Here is a 21332-nt window from a genome sequence, read left to right as displayed (position 1 = left end):
ACATTATTCATCCTTTGCAATATCTGTCTCCTCGCCCATCTCCCTTCTGGGTGAGGTGACATGTCGTGACGTCACCTATCTGAGCTCCCAGCTACAACTGCTGTTTGTTTTATAGGGTGATTTTTTATGCCAGTAACCCATTATGGGGTAGCTTAGAGACTACTGACTATGGCCATTTCTTAAAGCACGTGTTTTCAAACCTGGACGTTTGTATATCTACATCTACATCTACGTCCATACTCCACAAGCCACCTGATGGTGTGTGGCGGAGGGTACCTTGAGTACCTCTATCGGTTCTCCCTTCTGTTCCAGTCTCGTATTGTTCGTGGAAAGAAAGATTGTCGGCATGCCTCTGTGTAGGCTCTAATCTCTCTGATTTTATTCTCATGGTCTCTTCGCGAGATATACGTAGGAGGGAGCAATATACTGCTTGACTCCTCGGTGAAGGTATGTTCTCGGAACTTCAACAAAAGCCCATACTGAGCTACTGAGCGTCTCTCCTGCAGAGTCTTCCACTGGAGTTTATCTATCATTGTAACGCTTTCGTGATTATTAAATGATCCTGTAACGAAGTGCGCTGCTCTCCGTTGGAGCTTCTCTATCTCTTCTATCAACCCTATCTGGTACGGATCCCACACTGGTGAGCAATATTCAAGCAGTGGGCGAACAAGTGTACTGAAACCTACTTCCTTTGTTTTCGGATTGCATTTCCTTAGGATTCTTCCAATGAATCTCAGTCTGGCATCTGCTTTACCGACGATCAACTTTATATGATACTGAATAATGGCTCCCCTACTCGTTTTAGTATAGCATCGACCTTATGGTTTGTAGCCCTGGTATTTAACCCATTTGTTCGATGGATAGTAAGTGCCATCTGTCGAAAGATGCTCTCAGCATCTTTAAATACCAACGAGATAGAGGTGAGAGAGATTTATTCACGATCCAAATTTCGGTGTATTTTTGATCAACAAAAAGCGAATGATTTTTCACACATCTGTCAGAATAGCATAATGAAATTTGACGCCTCTGTCATCGCTGACTACCCCAAGTGTTTTCGTATGACAAATGGTTCAAATGGCTCTGAGAACTATGGGACTTAACATCAGAGATCATCAGTCCCCTAGAACTTACAACTACTTAAACCTAACTAACCTAAGGACAGCACACACATCCATGCCCGAGGCAGGATTCGAACCTGCGACCGTAGCGGTCGCGCGGTTCCAGACTGAACCGCTCGGCCACAGCGGCCGGCATTCGTATGACAACTACACCACCACACACCCTTACAAAAAGTGAGCATGCAGTATCACCCTGTCCGTCAAAACATCTCTAGCTGTAACACATATAGTACTTATATTGCAATTGTTGGATTTTGCGTCAGAAATTAATAATAACAAATAATTAAAACTCTTGGCACAGAGAACCATTGTAACACTTTTGGAGCTCAGAGATCGAACTTACGAGAACAAGTTTGCATAACAGATGTCAGAGATTAACCTACGAGAATAAAGATGGTGAAGCAGGGGGTCAGATATCAAACTGCTTTACTGAGTGGAACTACTCAGTGCACTTATAATGTGCGGAAATACGGCTCGAGTCGCTGACTGAACACTTCATCTAATGTTACACCTTGCCATGTAAACTGTTGTAAAGTCCACGCAGGATATGGTGGCCAATGCGCAGTGACCAGTCCTCGCCCAAAGTGCTGGGCGAGTTCATTCATTTGTTCGGAAGGTGAGGCCTATAGTGTTTGCCACCTTTCAGCCAGTCAGCGCTGACGGAATCTAGGTGCACGCCCTGCAAACTTTCTCAAACGATTTTACGGGAAATATTCGGTACAAAAATTTCATATTTTGTATTACTTATAGCTTTATATATCGAGTTCATGATGACGTATTCATTATTTCGTTAATGGTCATAGTTGTTGTGATATTTAGGTGCAAGTTAGACACAGCACGAAATTCGAAAACCTTTTCAATGAAAATTAGGAGTAGCTAAGCTTTTGCATTTGGTGCATATTATATATTGCTGTGTCTGGAATTTGGCTAACACATTGAATTATTCTTTAGACTTGGATGGAGGTCTCTATCTGTCTCCAACCAAATAGTTGATGTGATGTGGCACACTCATTTGCGATCGCGGCGCGCCAGGAATAAAGTCAGAGTTAAATTTTCACAACGTTCCTCATATTCCATAAACGGTTTGAGGTATTGAAATGAGATTTTAGCAAATGATAGCACTTAAAGAGAAGAGTATTCTGCCTTATGATTATTATGCTAAGCTTCATTATCTACCGTGTTATTCCACCAACTACAGACTTCAGCGATGGAAGAATGTACTTTTTAAGGGCAATCGATATCTGGTGAAATAAGAGCTGCTATAGGTTTTGGGATAACCTAAGTGAAGACATTACACGTTTAATTTTGCCGAGGATGTGCTTCTTTATACGCTACTGACCTTTCTTTTCCTCTGTTCCTCACTTAAGAACTTGATAAACCACTGTGTCAGAATTCTCTCACAAATGCACCTGCACAACATCTTAGTGAGGTGACACTGTGGAAACTCCGCTGTGTTTTCACAAAAGAAGCACATTTTAACAACGCAACAAAATAAAATTGTAGGTTTTACTCAATATTCACCACGCAATATGATTTTCTGAAACTTACAAAATGCCCAACAAGCCAGGAGAAAATAAATCGCTGCAATTTCAGCGTACTTTTTTTTTTAGATAGATACCAAGGCAGAGGTGACAGGTCTTTTTAATGATCACAATGCAAGTGTGGGTGTGGAGGGGCTCCAATTAAGATTTACAAAAAATGTGAGCATAGGCTTCAGTTTAAAATGGCACTTTCCCCCCAGCACTTGGCATTTCCCCTTCAACAAAGGGCCAGCGACCCCCACCACTACTGCTCTCCCCGCACATGTCCTGCCAACTGTGCATCTACCATCCACATTATTCTGTGTGGACTGTACCTTCAGGATAGTATACCTAGGAAACCATTATGTTTCTGATAGGTGTTCAGTCTGCTGACTGGTTTTAGAATCACTTAAAGGAATGTACAGTAGAAACTGCCATAAACATTTTCTGCTGTTTTTCGTGTTGTCAGACATGAGCTTGTGTTTTATGCAGCATTTGTAAATATTACGAGTTTTATAGATTTAAGTACCGAATAGTATAGTTAAGCTATTTGGAGGATACTGATAAATCTCCACTTACAGAGCTTTATTGTGAGTAATATCCTGTATATTTTTAAAACTGTTTACTTAACATGTTCATTGGTCTTCTGCCATGGAACACCTGATATCTGCAAATGAACTGAGTTTCTTTGATATTTTCTATAATTTTCCCTGCCTTTAAAATGGAATTTGTGTTAGTTGAAAACAGCTTCTATTTAAAAATGTTTCTATTTTGCAACTGATTTTTGATCATACTTTTTTGTTAATTTGATTTCACTTACTGATTATTAGTGTGTAGCAGAGTAATAATGTAAAACATAGACTATTAAATACAATACTTAGAAAATTTTCTCTATTGCAATACTTTGTAAATAGAATAGAATATTTGTTCCTAGGTAAATGACTATGTTGCACCTTGGAACAGTTTTTCACATTTGGAAAACCTCACTTTTCTGGAGTAATTGTTATAATTTCAGAAAAAGACTGCAGCGTATATAAAGTGAATGCTATCATTTCTAAATGGAATTAGAAAATATTTAAAACTTCTATTACAGGAATGGCTAGAGGTGGAAGTGTGAAAAGTGACCCAAGGTACAACTCTCTCCAGTGCCTACAGAATGTAAGCACCACATTGTCACTATTTTTAACCAAACGTGGTTTGAGGACGAGTCCCATTCCTCCTCCAAAGTAGAGGGAGAGCACGGTTATCACAATTTTGGAACCACATAAGATTCAACTGAAAGCTGTTAGCTAGAGACCAAACTATTATCAATGCCATCTGTAAGTGGTATGGGTCGACGGTGAGCTGACAACTGTGCTGGATCCTCGAGACGAAGGGCCTCTTGTCTAATTCACAGTGTAGATTTCGGGAAGGCTGGTCCACCATAGATTACCTACTCTACCTGGAGTTTTCCACCAAAATGGCCTTACCTATCATCAGCATCTCACTACTGTTTTCTTTTATATGCGTGCAGCCTATGACACAACATGGTGTAACTGTATCATGAATGCTTTACATTGAGGTGATGGAAGAGCAGTGCATTGGCGGAACAGTCGTTTGCATTTATGTGATTCACGTGAAAAGTTTCTGGGGTGGTTGTGTCTGCACAATGGGAGTTAACAGACTTTGAACATGGAATATTAGCTGGAGATAGACGCATGGAAGATTTCATTTCGGAAATCGTGAGGGAGTTCAGTATTCCGAGCTCCACAGTGTCAAGAGAGTCGCAAGAACACCAAATTTCTCGCATTATCTCTCACCACGAACAACGCAGTGGCTGAAGGCCTTCACTTAACGACTGAGAGCATCGGAATTTGAGTAGAGTTGTCATGCTAACAGACAAGCAACACTGCGTGAAACAACCGCAGAAATCAATGTGGGACGTGCGACGAACGTATTCGTTAGGAGAGTGAGGCGAACTTTGGCGTTAATGGGCTATTGCAGCAGACGACTGACGCGAGTGTCTTTTTTAACAGCACGACATCGCCTGCAGCGCCCCTTGTGGGCTCATAACCATCAGTTGGACCCTAGACGACTGGAAAATTGTGGCCTGGTCAGATGAGTGCCGATTTCAGCTGGTAAGAACTGGTGGTAGGAATCGAGTGTGGCTCAGAGCTGGCGAAGACATGGACTGAAGTTGTTAACAAAGCGCTGTGTGAGCTAGTGGTGGCTCCATGATGAAGTGGGCTATGTTTACATAGAATGGAATAGGTCCTCTGATCCAAACGAACAGATCAATAACTAGAAATGTTAATGATCAGCTACTTAGAGATCATTTGCAGTCCTTCGTTGACTTCTGGTTCCCATGACAACGCACCACCCTATCGAACATTTATAAGAACCGAGAGGTAAGTTCGTGCACAAAATCCTGCACTGGCAACACTTGCTCAATTATGGACGGCTGAAGAGGCAGTACGGCTCAATATTTCAGCAAGGGACTTCCAACAACTTGTCGAGTCCATACCACATCCACTTGCTGCACTAAGGCGGGCAAAAGGAGATCCGTCACGATATTGGAGGTATCCCATGAATTTTGTCACTTCAGTGTACAAGACTGGGGCTTCCATGGCCGCTCACGACTTCATCCAAAATTTCCTTCTCCTTCAGAGTCCAAGTCGGTAATTTATACAGTATGTCCTACATAAAGGAAAATGCAGTCCCACAAGGCTCTTTCCTGAGTATGACATCCTTTAGTGGATTCACAGAAGCAGTGAGATCTAATCATTTCAACATCATTACTTATTGATGACTTCTTCCAACTCTCTGTTTTTTCAACTTGAAGATCGACAGGCGCCGACTACAGGGCACCATAACAAAAACAGAATATTGGGGACGCACATGTGGATTCCAATCTACTTCTACCAAGATATGCAACATGTAACTTGTTAACTATGAACTGCTCATCCACACACGGAGCTGTGCCTACGCAATGAGATGCTTCATGTGGTCGAGGTATGACTTCTTAGGACTCATATTCTAGTACAAGTTAACTTGGTTACCTTATTTATAACAGCTTAATCGGACATGCCAGTTCCAACTTAATGTCCTAAGCTGTCTCACTAACACGTTCTGAGGTGCGGATTGTGATGTCAGTCATACGACCACACCGCCGCCTGAGAGATGGATCCGCCGGATGCGATTCTCTCGATGAACGGAACAGAAGAACGGCTGTGCTAGCCCAAGAGTACACAGCCAGTCGCAGTACTTACGTTGGCCGCGAGGCGCCGCTACACCACTTCATGTGTAGCAGGAGTGTAATGCAGTTGTGCCAGTCTACGCTTTTTAGCCCAGTTCAGTGATCAGCCAGCCTCGATGTTAGTCAGTCATCGTCTGCAGCTCAGTCATTGCTGCCATCAAGTCTTTGTAGCCCAGTTGTAAAGTTCCTAAATAGTTCTACAGTAAAGTCAACAGTACTAAGTTGACAGTTATAAACAATTCTACATTCTGTCATGTCGGCAGCCAAGTTAGTCTTGAAATTCCCCGGATTCGACATTCAAGATTACAAGAGATTAATCCGTCACTGCAAGATTTGTGACTTGTAAATTATGTCATTCTACAGACTATTAGTCTAGTCGCGTCTTCGATAATTTTCAACCAACAGATCATGGACTACAACAAAGTTAAGTAATAAATACCAGCTTATTTTGTACTCCTGCTAATTAATTGTGTTTTCCTGTTGTAGCTACCAAGCATTCTTGGCATAGTAGAATCCAAGTTTCCACCTCCTTGGCTACCTGATGTTGATGGACTCGGTTATGGTGGAAGATCGAGAACCTACACGGATCGTTTCACAATTTTTCAACTCAAAGGAGCTCTCAATTTTCCACATTTAGATTATGGAAGTATGGCCTGTGATTGGCTGTATCCTCTGCGTTGCGACTCCTCGACCTGATCCACCATGGTAGTCTTGCAGCAACGTGGCTCAGAGCAGACTTCCCAACTCCTGGCTAGATGGGCAAACTATCCGCCTGTGAAATCCTGCTGCCAGGGTCAGAATTTTGCTGAGGTGCCTTGCTGCAACAGCCCCGTCCGCCACAGTGGCGAGCTAAATTACCTCATGCCATGGTCTGACGTTGTGCCGCCTTGTCTCCTTACTTCACCAAAGGTGGCGTCTGGTCATAATAATGTTGTCGCTCAGACCTAACAGTATCTTGTTTACGACTACCACCATGTCAGCTGACACTCCGATGTGGGTCAGCCAGATTTGTCAACATCTAGGCACTCTGTGAGCAGCTGCTGGAGCTGACGATTCCAGGACTCAGGCCAGAGCCATCAAGACAAGGTCACCTCTAGGTTTATTCCAAACGATCTCTAGTTTGTTGGGTTGTTTGGGGGAAGAGATCGGATTAGGGAAGGACGGGAAGGAAGTCGGCCGTACCCTTTCAAAGAAACCATCCCAGTATTTGCCTGGAGCAATTTAGGGAAATCACGAAAAACCTAAATCAGTATGGCTTGCATGGGGGCTTAATTAAAATAAATGCAAATAATTTTAATTTTTTGCTTTAGTAGCTGTCTGTTCGGTTACGAAGTCTCGTAACGGTTGGCCCTGACTAGTATTATTACGCAATCTGACTGCATAGAACAACAACAAAGAATGAAATGGAAATTTTCATTAACACAATTAATTAATTAAGTCCCCAGCAACTATAAAAGCTACGAAACCAAAGCACAAGTGTAACTGTTCTGTGTGTGGAAGTATGACTCAACGTACGCATCTGGCACGGTTCTTCTTCAACAACACAAGAAATTTTAAATATCATTTATACTGAATTAATTAAAGAAAATAGAAATACCATAATTACTCAAGAAAACCAGAATTACACTCTAATACAAGAACACAAGCCAGATGCTTTGTTGACTGAACCTGTAATGACGCATTATTCAGGACATTGAAATAATGAGAAAGTAAAGAAAAGTAGTTTGTTACCTTAATTTATATTGATGAAAAGCACTCTAGACATTACAATCTCTCCACACCGACTCGCTACTATCACATCTCAACAAGAACTTTTCAGTATCACATCTCAGCAAGCACTGCCTACTAGCTCATCTCAACAAACACTCCTCACTACGACATCTCAGCACTGACTACCACGAGTTCTCCCAAAGCACTGCCCACTACGAGTTCTCAATAATCACTGACTACTACGAGTCCTCGACACGCACTGCCTACCATGACATCTCAAGAATCACTGCCAGTGGAGACGGCGGAACAATACTCTCTAGCGCGATCTCTGGCGCTGTGGCTCAGTGTAGCCACCCTTCATATGCCCTTCCTCCACAGGCTAGAATTTGATGGTATTTTTGCCAGCATTGGTGGTGAAAATACCACCAAATTCGTCAAAAAATACAGACAAAAATAAAAGATAATATTAATACGTAAATATCACATACTAGATAAAATTTTGGCTTTGCACTGACCTTTCAATAACCTAATATATAAAATACAGTAAGCAATACAAATTCTTTCATACATGTGACTTTACATAACAGTTTACACAAGTATTATGTGGTTAAACAGTTTAATCAATAGCGTCAGCAATGACGAATATGTGCAGGTAAGAGTCTCATAACTTTTCACAAACAGTAATACACAAAAAATCAGTTTATACAAATATTCACATAAACGCTTTCCATAGCTCAAGAATAAGCAGTTGATAGTTCCAGCAGTAGCACCCAGCAATGGTCAACAGGTGCAAAAACCAACAAGTGACATTTTTTCAGTAGAAACAGTCCATCAGTGGCACCCAGCAATGTTGAGCAGGTGCCGACACCAACAAGTGACATCATTTCGGCAGAAGCAGTCCATCAGTTGCACCCAGCAATGTTGAGCAGGTGCAGACACCAACAAGTAACACCATTTCAGTAGAAGCAGTCCATCAGTGGCACCCAGCAATGTTAAATAGGTGCAGACACCAACAAGTAACATCATTTCGGTAGAAGCAGTTCCATTAGTGGCACCAGCAATGTTGAACAGGTGCAGATATCAACAGGTGACATCTTTTCAGTAGAAGCAGTCCATCAGTGGCACCCAGCAAATGTAGAACAGGTGCAGACAGCAAGAAGTAACATCATTTCAGTAGAAACAGATCTATTACTGGCACCCAGCAATGTTGAACAGGTGCAGACATCAACAGGTGACATCTTTTCAGTATAAGCAGTTCCATCAGTGGCACCAGCAATGTTGAACAGGTGCAGATATCAACAGGTGACATCTTTTCAGTAGAAGCAGTCCATCAGTGGCACCCAGCAATGTTGAGCAGGTGCAGACACCAACAAGTAACACCATTTCAGTAGAAGCAGTCCATCAGTGGCACCCAGCAATGTTGAGCAGGTGCAGACATCAACAGGTGACATCTTTTCAGTAGAAGCAGACCATCAGTGGCACCCAGCAATGTTGAGCAGGTGCAGACATCAACAAGTAACACCATTTCAGTATAACCAGTTCCATTAATGTCACCAGCAATGTTGAGCAGGTGCAGACACCAACAAGTGACATCATTTCAGTAGAAGCAGTCCATCAGTGGCACCCAGCAATGTTGAGCAGGTGCAGACAGCAACAGGTGACATCTTTTCAGTAGAAACAGTCCATCAGTGGCACCCAGCAATGTTGAACAGGTGCTGACCGCAGTCCATAATATTCACTTTCACTAATCACACTGTTCATCAGCAGAAATTAAACATGACTAAATGTCACACATCATGTTGAAAAGTGCAGCACCATCACTAATCAGACAGTTCAGGCATGAACAATAGTTTGAATACACATACAATGCTTTTACACTAAACATACAAATCATAATAAACACAAAAATGATATAAGATAATTGTCATATTAAATATTACAAATACACAAATATCAGTAAACCTATAATTTTTATGGGTGTCAGTGCAAGCCACAACAACAAGTAAAATAATATTTAGGAGATAGGTTGGTACCAATTTGGGATAGGGAAAGGAAAACACACAAAAAACACTCACTCATATTTCATCCACATTAGTGCTACTGTGTAATTGAATAGTGTTAACTGTGTAAATGCAATTCTGTCAAAATTTTATGTTCATCATGTGTATCAAGTAGTAGTGGCAGCAATGTATAACAGTCAATAATAGTTAGTCAGCGTCATAGTCATCATGTCAAGACCAATGTTTGCCAAGCTAGATCAAATTGTACGGTTGCTGAACAACTGTCAGTGAGCCGAGATATGCAATTACTTCCTCTCTCCAAAAAAAAAAAAAGTATATACTGCTTATTGATTTAACAAAGTGTGTGTGTAGATAATCTTCTTTGTACTTGAGTGTTCTAGTCTGCCATCTTCATCCTCCTTGTTCCATATAGACCAACAAAAAAAATATGATCCTCACTTACTTTACCTCTTATCCACCAAAACTCCAATAATCATCAGCATCACATCAATAATACCTTTTACATCTACATATAAACCTTATCATCAATATCATCAATAGTACATCTTCAATACGTCGATACATATAAACCTCAGCACCAATATCATTTCACTTCCATAACAACTCTTTCCTCTAGTCAGTCTCCTCGAACAAGTACAGACAAAATCCTAGTGCAACTTCAATTCATCATCCCATACAATCCGAAGACACAGTGTCCACACACAACCTCTGTGTAATCCATCTGACCCAAATCTTCTACTCATTATAAATTATAAGATACATTTTGGTTCCTTGTCCATCATTAAATAAAAGAAATGCATACATGACCTCTAACAGACTTAGTTCGAATAACTCTCAGTAATTAAGTACGATTACGGAGTGTGAATGATCATAATATTTCACAGTGTGTACACCACTTCAAGAATTATGGCAAACAGAAGCAAACATGTGGAGTATTTCTTGTGTCGAGTGTCACTTCCTATTTCAATTGCTCACGAAGAATGCAGTGTAATAACTGTCAATGGTCTAAACCTAATGTTGGTGTGTCATGTCGTTAGCTTCCTTCCTAGTAACACAAATTTATACAACTTCCATAAAACCTCCAGCTCATGTGACTTCTATGCAGTTTCTTGTACCAATGTCGTTCGTAGAATTATAGCAGTTCATTTTCTTATCTTAAAAATATAAGGCACTGAGCGTAAGCAAAACATGCAATAGCGCGTAAATATACCAGTAGAGAACAGAATGTCAACAAGTGGATGCAGCACAATCCCTACAACGAGGCTCTGCCAAGCGAACAATCTATAATTAATACCATAGTGTGACCTAAACTCTATGTTTGTACACAGTATATCAGCATTTCTATATACCAACTTATAGTTATGACAACAAAACAGAAGTGTGTAAATATGCAATCCATACACACAGCAGCAAACATATATCTTACGTAATAAACAAGTCATTAGCATCAAATCAGTATAAGCATACGTAATCTTAATAAGTAAACATGAAGGCGCAAGCAGATAAATCACAAAGTATAACTTACATACATAACCACAGTCAGCACAATTAATCAGTTGACAATTACAATTTAAATAAATAAGCACAGCAGGCACATAATAAAAAAATATGACATCAGTGAAAAAGCATAGCAGCCAAGCGATGCATAATATACACAAGTACCAACCCGGTTCATTAATCACTCATTGTCAAAATCAGTTAATGTGCGCAAGCACGTCGTTTCACAAGTAAATTCATAGAACATGAAATTAGCACAAAGTATGAATCACGTAATCGTGAGCAGCAATTTACGTCTAAAGTACGTACCTAAGTGGAAATATGTTACCTGAAAAATAAACTCAATTAATAGTTACCCTTTTTAGTTTATTACTTTTTTCTTTGAAATTACATTCTTCCTGAAATTTTCTCCATAGCAAGTCGTCTTAACGTCGGACACGCACAGAATTTACCTGAAGGTCTTAAATATTTTACACAACCGTATCCTGAAAAATACTGAACGTTAATAACATAATTTATAAAGTCACCATAGCTTTATACAGAATTTAGTCGGAGAAATTAGACTGTGTATTTGTTTACGTCTGTCAGTGCATTCGCACTGAGCGCTCGATCAGCTGTCGACGTGTGACGTAGAAAGTGATTGTTTGCGGTCAACGACTGCCTTGTGCGGCGCGCAGACTTCACTGTTGCTTTGAGTATCTGCCGCCGCCGGAACACGGCGCGGTATCCTTGTACTCTCTTCGTGTTTACATGTAGCTGTTAGTTTCTCACAAGTATGTCATTCCACAAAATTTTTTCAAAAGTATATCATTCCACAAAAATTTTAACGTTAGATATATGATGTATTCCCTTAGAGTGTCGTGATTTAAGAGTTTCTACTTCAATAGTGTTATCATGAATGATTTTGCGAATTCTATATGGACCGTTATAAAGCAGAAAAAATTTGAGACATAAGCCTTTTCCTTTGTGAGACAAACGATGAGACTTAATTAACACCTTCTGACCAACTGACAAAATTTTTAAACGACCAGGACGTTTAGCTGATTTCTTTCTTCTAGCAGCCGCAAATGCAATATTTTGCAGAGCCAGGTTCACAACTTCAGAATGCCGCAGTTTCCGTGAAGGCGGAAAAGGAACGATTTCAGAAATGCGATTTGTTGGTACTTTATTTTTTAATATCAATAGAGGCGGTAAAGAAGTTGAGTCATTAGGAAGTTCATTCAGAATGTTTTGAAAAATATGAAGATACTGATCCCAAGTTCTGTGATTCTGATGACAATAAAGACGGCACAATTTATTGATTTCCTTCATCCATCTCTCTGAAGCATTAGATTGAGGGTGAAAAAGTAAAATAAAAATTGGTTTAATCTTACGACGCCGTAGAGTACGAAGCCAAATTTTAGAGCGAAACTGTGATCCATTATCTGATATAACCTTATCAACATGACCAACTTCTTTAAGAAAATGTTTGATGAAAGCGTTAGATACTGAACGAGCTGTTGCTTTGCGTAAAGGTGTAAAACACACGTATTTTGATGTCAATTCCACTGCTACGAAAATGTACGCAAAACCATTAGTAGAACGAACCACTGGACCGAACAAATCGACTGCAGCCATGTCCTTTAATTTCGCTGGAATGATAGGAAACAACGGTGCTCTGTGAGAAACAGTTGGCGGCATAGCCTTTTGACATAATTTGCATTTGGCAAGAACAGATCGAATAAGTTTTTCCATATTACTGAAGTAGCAATTTTCTCGTAATTTATGAAAGCATTTTCTGGGACCAAAGTGCGCATAACTGAAATGTGTGTACCAAATCAATTTATTGACCCACTCATCAGGAATACAAACTAACCAAACAGAGTTGTCGACCGATTTTCGTTTGAAAAGAATGTCATTGCGAACTAAATAATACTGTCTGATCGCTACGCTTTCCTTTCCCCTCCACTTCTCCTTAATGTCCTTCCAGATTGGATCCTTATTTTGCTCCTTAGCGATGTCCTGGAGCGAAGACGAAATAAAGTTCTCAAACGCAACACCTTGAATGTACATCAAACAATAATGGTTTTCTTTGCAGTCCTCTTCAGCACTTTGTTTCAAACCCATAGGTGCACGTGATAAAGCATCAGCAACAATATTTGAAGATCCCTGTATGTAAACAATACTAAAATCAAATTCCTGTAGGTACAACGCCCATCGTGACAATCTGCCATGAGTTAATTTTGTCGACATAAGAAATTCCAAAGCTCGATGATCAGTGTAAACCTTAGTATGTCTACCGAACAAAAATGTGCGAAATTTTGTGAAAGCCCAAACAACAGCCAAAGCTTCAAGTTCCGTAATCGAATAATTCTTTTCGGATTTAGAGAGAACACGACTTCCAAATGCAATAGTCTTCTGTACTACAACGCCGTTTTCTTCTATCTCTTGAAATAAATGTGCACCTAGGCCTTTGTATGATGAGTCCGTCGCCAAACAAAAATCTTTAGATAAATCCGGATGTGAAAGAAGTGGAGCAGCAACTAAAGCATCACGAAGTTGTTCAAATTCTGACTGATCTTCCTCATCCCAACACCAGTTAGATTTCTTTCCAGATAGTTCATATAAACGAGGTGTGGCCAAATTGTCCAATCTAACAAAGCGTCTAAGAAAATTACAGACACCAAGGAAACTACGAACATCACGTTTTGTGGTAGGAACAGCATAATTAAGAATAGCGTCTAGTTTCTCTGGATCAGGAAGAATACCTTCTGTAGAAATAATGTGACCGAGAAATTTCACCTGAGAACGACCAAATTCAGATTTTTCCAAGTTCACTGTCATGCCAACTCGTGCAAAAATACGTAATAATGAATCCAAAATTTTGTTATGCTCACTCCAAGAACGTTTAGCAATAAGAATGTCGTCAACATATGAAGTAATATTGTCACGAAGATAACAGGTAAAATTTCATTTAAACTACGAATGAATGCTGCAGAAGATACAGTAAGTCCAAACGGTAATTTCCGAAACTGGTAACAGTTACCAAAGGCTAAAAAGGCAGTATATTTTCTACAATCAGGGTGGAGTTCTATTTGCCAAAAACTTGCGCGCATATCAATCGTGGATAAAACTTTAATTCCATGGAAATGTTGAAGGAGTTCATCTAAATTTTGTGGACGGTCAGTTTCAGGAATAATAATATTATTTATCTGTCTGGAGTCCAGAACCAAACGAATTGACCCATCCTTTTTAAGAACAACGTGTAATGGGCTGGTATAAGGGCTGACTGCTGGCTCAATAATGCCCTGATCTAACATGTATTGAAGTTCATTCTTAACCTTGTCTCTGTAAGCCAAAGGAATAGCGTACGTTTTCCCGCGAAATGGTGTGTGTTCTTTTACTTTAAATAAATATTGTAAGCCTTGTATAGTTCCTGTGTGATGACTAAATACTGTAGCATGTGAAGTCAAAATATGGTGCAGCTCTTCTCTTGCAACGTCATCTGGCACTTCAGCTTTCTTAACCTTTTCATTAATTAATTCTTCGCTACTAATTACATCCTCCATCGCGTCTCTGTATCTATTGTCATTGTCATGAATAAACACACTGTCGTCATAATGCTCAACGAAGGCATCAGAAGTAAGAAACCTTAAACATTTTGTATCTGATTCAGATCTTGCTAAACACTCGAAAAATTTCAAACATTTCGGCATTCTGGCAACAGTCAAATTCACACTTCCTTCTTTAAAGTTCAAAATTGCCTTATGTGTGTTAAGAAACTCCATACCTAATATAATCTGTGTACTGAGTAATGGAACAATAATAAAATTAGCAGACAATTCGTATCCTTGACAAATGAAATTTAGGTTGGTCTATTGTTTAACTTCCACACCTTTTCCAGAAATCGCTCCTCGAATTGTAGTTTTAGAAATAGGTAGCACAGGACAGGCAATAGTTCTTTCACATATACGAAAAACTGATTCACTAACGACATTCAATGGGCTCCCAGAATCTAAAACTGCAGTGAACTTATTCTTACCCACACATACCTCAATAACAGGATGTAAAAATGCGTCTACATTATTTTCCTTTTCGCCTAGCAAAATGTCTCTCATATCTTCCAGGCGTACGTAGTGTAAAGTTGTAGTGTCATTACTTCCTGAACCGTCTATATTGCTGCCAGAAGCCGAAGCTGCAAGTCATGGTCGATTGTTTGCGTCACGTCTTTGATTATTCCCGTCATTTCGCGGATCAATTTCTACTATTTCCACTTGTCTCTCTGAATTTCTGTCACGCGGAGGATGCCAATTAGGTCCTTCCTGTCTGTTAGATGCAAATTCTTGGTTGTGTCTGTTATTAAAATTTCTGTTTTCCTGTCTGTCTGCATAACTACTTCTTGTATAATTTCGACTGTCACTTCTGAAATTACTGTTAGACCTACTACCCTGGTTATTTCTGTAGAAAGAATTTCTATTACTGTATGGATAATTTCTGTCTTGATGATACCGATTACTGTTTCCGTATGATTGATCATTCCGGTACGAATTACCGTTATTATAATTGTCTGTGTAATTTCTGTTAGAACGTCTGTTATTGTCATAAGGCTGGTATCTATTGTCCTGTCTGTTACGTCTGTCATTCTCAAAGTTACCCATATAACGCCCGTTCCGATCACTATCCCTTTTCTCTGAAAATCTATTATAATTACTGTTACTGAAAAAGTTACAAGAAGTCCCGTCGTCGTTGTCATACTCAAGTTCTTGTAACAAAGTCTTAAAAGTCTCAATGTCGTCTTTACATCTTCCAGCTAAAGCAATTTGTCTTATGGATTGTGGCAGCTTAGTTAAACAAATGCGAATTAATTCAGTCGGGCTATAAGGGTTGGACAGGAACTGATTCTTTCGAATCATGTCTTCAAAATATTCCGCTGGCGTGCGGAACTCAGACTGTTTGAAATTACGCTGCATTATAAGACTGTGTTTGACTCTGTCTTGCGTGTTTTCGGACCAATATGCCGATAGAAATGCATGATAAAAATCATTCAGATTATTACAATCTCTAATGAGTGCGCGCATCCGCGTCGCCGGTTCGTTTTCTAAATATCCACACATAAATTCCAGTTTGTGACTTAGTGGCCAATTTGGTGGAAGTGCGTACATAAACTGATCTAACCATGAACATGGATGTATGTCATTCTTAGAATTGCGGAAGATCTTAAATTTCCGAACAGTCAAAAAGTGTTTATAGTCAAAGTTTTCGCCTCGTGGCGACAAAGACCTACCGCATCTGTCCCAGTCCCAGTGTTGATTATTGTCAAATTCGCGCGTCTGGCGCTCTCTTGTTGCATCCCGTAAATGAAACAAATTACCTTCTTCAAACCCCTCTGCTATCTGTGATTCCAAATTTATTTTGCTGTCTTTTCCTACGACTTTGCTTTCAATATGTTTGTCTTGCCTTTGTAGTGCCTCAAATTCCCTATTAACGCGATCATTAAATTTTCCCTGTTTTTCAACATGCTTATCTATGTTCTGGTACTCTTCGGTTTCTGCAAATTGCAATGGTGCTGTATCATCTGAATCTCTGTCCCCATTTAAACTAAGACTTGTTAGTTTATCTGAAATCTCAACTCTTTCCGATAAGTTTACGTCTTCCGTAAGTGTCGCAACTCGGGTTTCGGTATTGTCACATTTAGTAGTTGACTGTTCACACTGTTGCGTTAAGTCATTTGGTACGGATTCCTCGATTCTCTCAATTATTTTTTCCTTATCGTGTGCACGTTGTAAATTTAATTCTGAAAATTTTTGTACTATCACGCGATCTTTTTTTTTCCCGTTCTCTGTCCTGTTCCTCTTGTCTGATTTCTGTTGAAATTAAACTATTATTGTGAGCATTCAAAATCGGTTGTACTTCTTCTCTGATTTCTTTCTTTAATTCATCTTTCATGTTTTTGAAACATGTCCCTATTCGTGAGTCTAACCGTGTTTCCATTGTTCCCATCTGTGTTTTTAATTCAGATCCAAACCGTGTTTCCATTGTTCCCATATCAGTTTTTAATTCAGATCGTAAAGTTCCCATATCAGTTTTTAATTCAGATCCCAAAGTTCCCATCTCGGTTTTAATTGTTCCTATCTCTGTTTTAATTGTTCCTATTTGTGATCCCAACTGTGATCCCAGTGAGTCTAACCGTGTTTCCATTGTTCCCCTTTGTAAGTCTAACCGTGTTGTCACTGTTTTTAATTCAGATCCCAAATTTAATATTGCACCCATCAACTGCTGCATATCTTCTGTCGTTAATCTCGTATTCTGTGAATTTTCTGATTGAGAAAAATTTTGAAATGGTTCCGGACTATCTTCCCGACTTATTACATTATTTTCAACTCCATTATTCATCATCCTGTTCTCCTGTGTTGGCGAGTTCGCCATGTTAACAATTTCGTTATTCTGACTATTCATCATTTTTGCCTGTTTCATCGATCGCGTAATCATTTACAAAACATACAAAGCTCGTCACTGTACGAAAATTACACACAATGGCTCTTTATCTCCAACAATATCATTCACACGAAATGCTTCCCTCAACCACGATTAACGAACAATTGAAATAATTGCACTAAATTATCAAACCCGTAGACAAGACAACAACAAAAAAATTTGCAAAATACCATTAGAAGAATGTCAATTACCAAATCTACACATGCAATATAGACTACAATTACTAAACTACAAATTACTACAACAATCCTACTGTCTACTATTTCTACAATCAGAAGAATTCCAAGGGACGATCCGAAGCAGCGGTCGCCACGTGCATGGGGGCTCAATTAAAATATAATGCAAATAATTTTAATTTTTTTTTTTTTATTTAGTAGCTGTCTGTTCGGTTACGAAGTCTCGTAACGGTTGGCCTTGACTAGTATTATTACGCAATCTGACTGCATAGAACAACAACAAAGAATGAAATGGAAATTTTCATTAACACAATTAATTAATTAAGTCCCCAGCAACTATAAAAGCTACGAAACCAAAGCACAAGTGTAACTGTTCTGTGTGTGGAAGTATGACTCAACGTACGCATCTGGCACGGTTCTTCTTCAACAACACAAGAAATTTTAAATATCATTTATACTGAATTAATTAAAGAAAATAGAAATACCATAATTACTCAAGAAAACCAGAATTACACTCGAATACAAGAACACAAGCCAGATGCTTTGTTGACTGAACCTGTAATGACGCATTATTCAGGACATTGAAATAATGAGAAAGAAAAGAAAAGTAGTTTGTTACCTTAATTTATATTGATGAAAAGCACTCTAGACATTACAATCTCTCCACACCGACTCGCTACTATCACATCTCAACAAGAACTTTTCAGTATCACATCTCAGCAAGCACTGCCTACTAGCTCATCTCAACAAACACTCCTCACTACGACATCTCAGCACTGACTACCACGAGTTCTCCCAAAGCACTGCCCACTACGAGTTCTCAATAATCACTGACTACTACGAGTCCTCGACACGCACTGCCTACCATGACATCTCAAGAATCACTGCCAGTGGAGGCGGCGGAACAATACTCTCTAGCGCGATCTCTGGCGCTGTGGCTCAGTGTAGCCACCTTTCAGGCTGGACGCGGGATTGTACCGTTGTCCTCCCGAATGCGAGTCCAGTGTGCTAACCACTGCGCCACCTCGCTCGGTAAACGATCTCTAGTTATCTCCAAGGTCTCTAGCGTTCAGAGCCTGAACACCAGTGCATCACACACTTGACCAACTGCCAGAGCAGTCAGGTGTCTCCACACACATGCCCACTGTCTGCCATACCTGATGTAAGCTGCAAGTCTGCAAGACCAAATGCTGATAGTGACTCTTCACTAAGTCAATGCTCCTGCCGAGCAGCCCCACGTTGCCATGGCCAAGTGCACTGCCTTGTGCTATGCTGAGGTAATCACTGCCACATGGGGTCAATATAACCACCAAGTTGCCTCCATCTGCCAATGTATGAGTGCCTTACTAAATAAAGAATGTATTGTCTAGCTGTGCTCTATTCATTCCATGATAGCCGAATTGCTCGTGTTATACAACTCATCGTCCTTCACACACCATTCTATGTTAAGAGATGCCCTCCTAGGTTAAAAGATGCCCATCTTGGTGATAAATTGGGTCTGCATCGTCCACTTCATTATGCTTTGGTTCGAAAAGAGCCAATCACAATGAGTGACATTGTGTGTCCATGCCCAGCAACATCACCTCAGTATGGTGAGTGAACGATTTTTTTTTCAATGGCTTACCATTCGAGTGACTGGCAGTGGTAGAATGACTGAGTCGGAGGGTCAGCCTAAAGACTCAATTTGTACCCAACTTAGCTGTCATTACCACTACCTCATCGTTTCCTTCTTAGGGTAAAGCAGGGCAGAATGTGTTAGCATCTCTAGACCACCTGCTGACAGCCACAAAGCTGGATCGTTGGTTGGAAGGACAACTGTTGCATATGGCGAAATTACGCTTGACTGAAGATGTGAAAAGATATGTGATGTGTCACGAAGAGTTAAGAAATGCTCAGGCATTTAAAATTCTGAAGATAGGGTTGTTACAGCGTTATAGGAGGTTGACTAATTGCTGGTAACAGTATACACTGTAAAATATCTAAGAGTACCAGCTATACCCGGCGAACTTCGTTCCGCCTCTGAAAATCTTTATATGTTATAGCTGACCCGGCAAACGTTATGTTGCCATATAAATTATCTCTAGTCTATAAGACATGTATACGTGTAACGCAATGTATACCCGGCAAACTTCATTTCGCCTCTAAAATCTTTATACGTTATAGCTAACCCGGCAAACGTTGTTTTGCCATATAAATTATCTCTAATCTACAAGAATAATGTATACTTGTAACACAATAGCCGTTGTTGGCGGGGAGCTCGTGTCACAAACAATAATAACGGCCGAAAACTGTGTAGGGAGTAAGAAAAGGCTTAGGGGGAAGTCCGGCAGTATCGGCCAGTCCATGAGCATAGAAACATAGCGGCAATTTCGTGTCGAAACGTGTTCGCCAGCATTATGAATAAGGCCAAGCGCACAAGCATCGATTTTTATCGTACGTAAAAATATTGTACGATTAAATTGTTTAGAGGAATAAAGGAGAGCCTAGGAACTTCTTTGTTCCACTAAAAGAATTTGATCGTACGATATATTTCCATACGATAAAAATCGATGCGTGCGCGCTAGGCCTAAATGTCGGTTTGGCGAATGACGCGTGGTATCTAGTTAAACTTCACGGTCTAGTAACGTCGATTCAAAGAGGGATATTCGAGTCGTTGCTTTTGGTACGTTTTCTTCAATTGCCTATCTATCGAGTAGTGAAAGACTATCACCGGTACACAACTGGCGGGGATAACTGATCAAGTGATAATTGAACAGTTATCGACCGGGGTTCAAAATTATTCAGTTACTAAAATCGCTATTAAAAATATGGGTTGGTGGTAGAAGGGTGAAAATTTAGGGTTGCGTGTATTTTGTAATGCCACACCATAAAAAAAATAATAAAATAAAATGTTCTATCCAAAAAATAAGAAAATTTTTTTTGTGGTGGACCACCCTTATCACTTAGGGGTATGAAAAACAGGTTACGATCGATCCTCAGACCTACCGAATATACACGTAAAATTTCATCAGAATCGATTGAGCCGTTTCGGAGGAGTATGGCAACTAACATTGTGACACGAGAATATTACATATAAGGAAGTATCCAGAGCAAGCTTAGCAGAAGGACGATATAAAACAAGTAACAGGAAAAGCAGACGCCAGACTGAGCTTCATAGGACGAATCTTAAGTAAATGTAACTCATCCAGGAAAGAAGTGGCTTACTAAGGCACTTGTTCGACCGATTCTTGAATACTGTTATTCAATCTGCGATCCTTACTAGGTAGGAGTTGTAGAAAAGAGAGAGAAGATAGAACTAAAAGTGACACGTTTTGTCATGCGATCATTTTGTCTGAGCGAGAGTGTAACGGAGATGCTCAACAAACTTCAGTGGCAGATGCTACAAGAGAGGCGCTGTAATCATGGAGAGGTTTACTACTGAAATTTCTAGAGAGTACGTTTCTGGAAGAGTCAGACATATTACTTTGTCCCCCATACATCACGCGAAATTACCATGACGATTAAAGGAGGTATTGGAGAGGTTACGTGCAACGCACTAAGCTCTATTATAGAGAAGTGGCACTTTGCGCCGCAAGAAGTTT

Source organism: Schistocerca nitens, chromosome 4, assembly GCF_023898315.1.
Source record: "Schistocerca nitens isolate TAMUIC-IGC-003100 chromosome 4, iqSchNite1.1, whole genome shotgun sequence".
NCBI classification, from domain to species: Eukaryota; Metazoa; Arthropoda; class Insecta; order Orthoptera; family Acrididae; genus Schistocerca; species Schistocerca nitens.
This window is presented reverse-complemented; position numbering follows the sequence as displayed.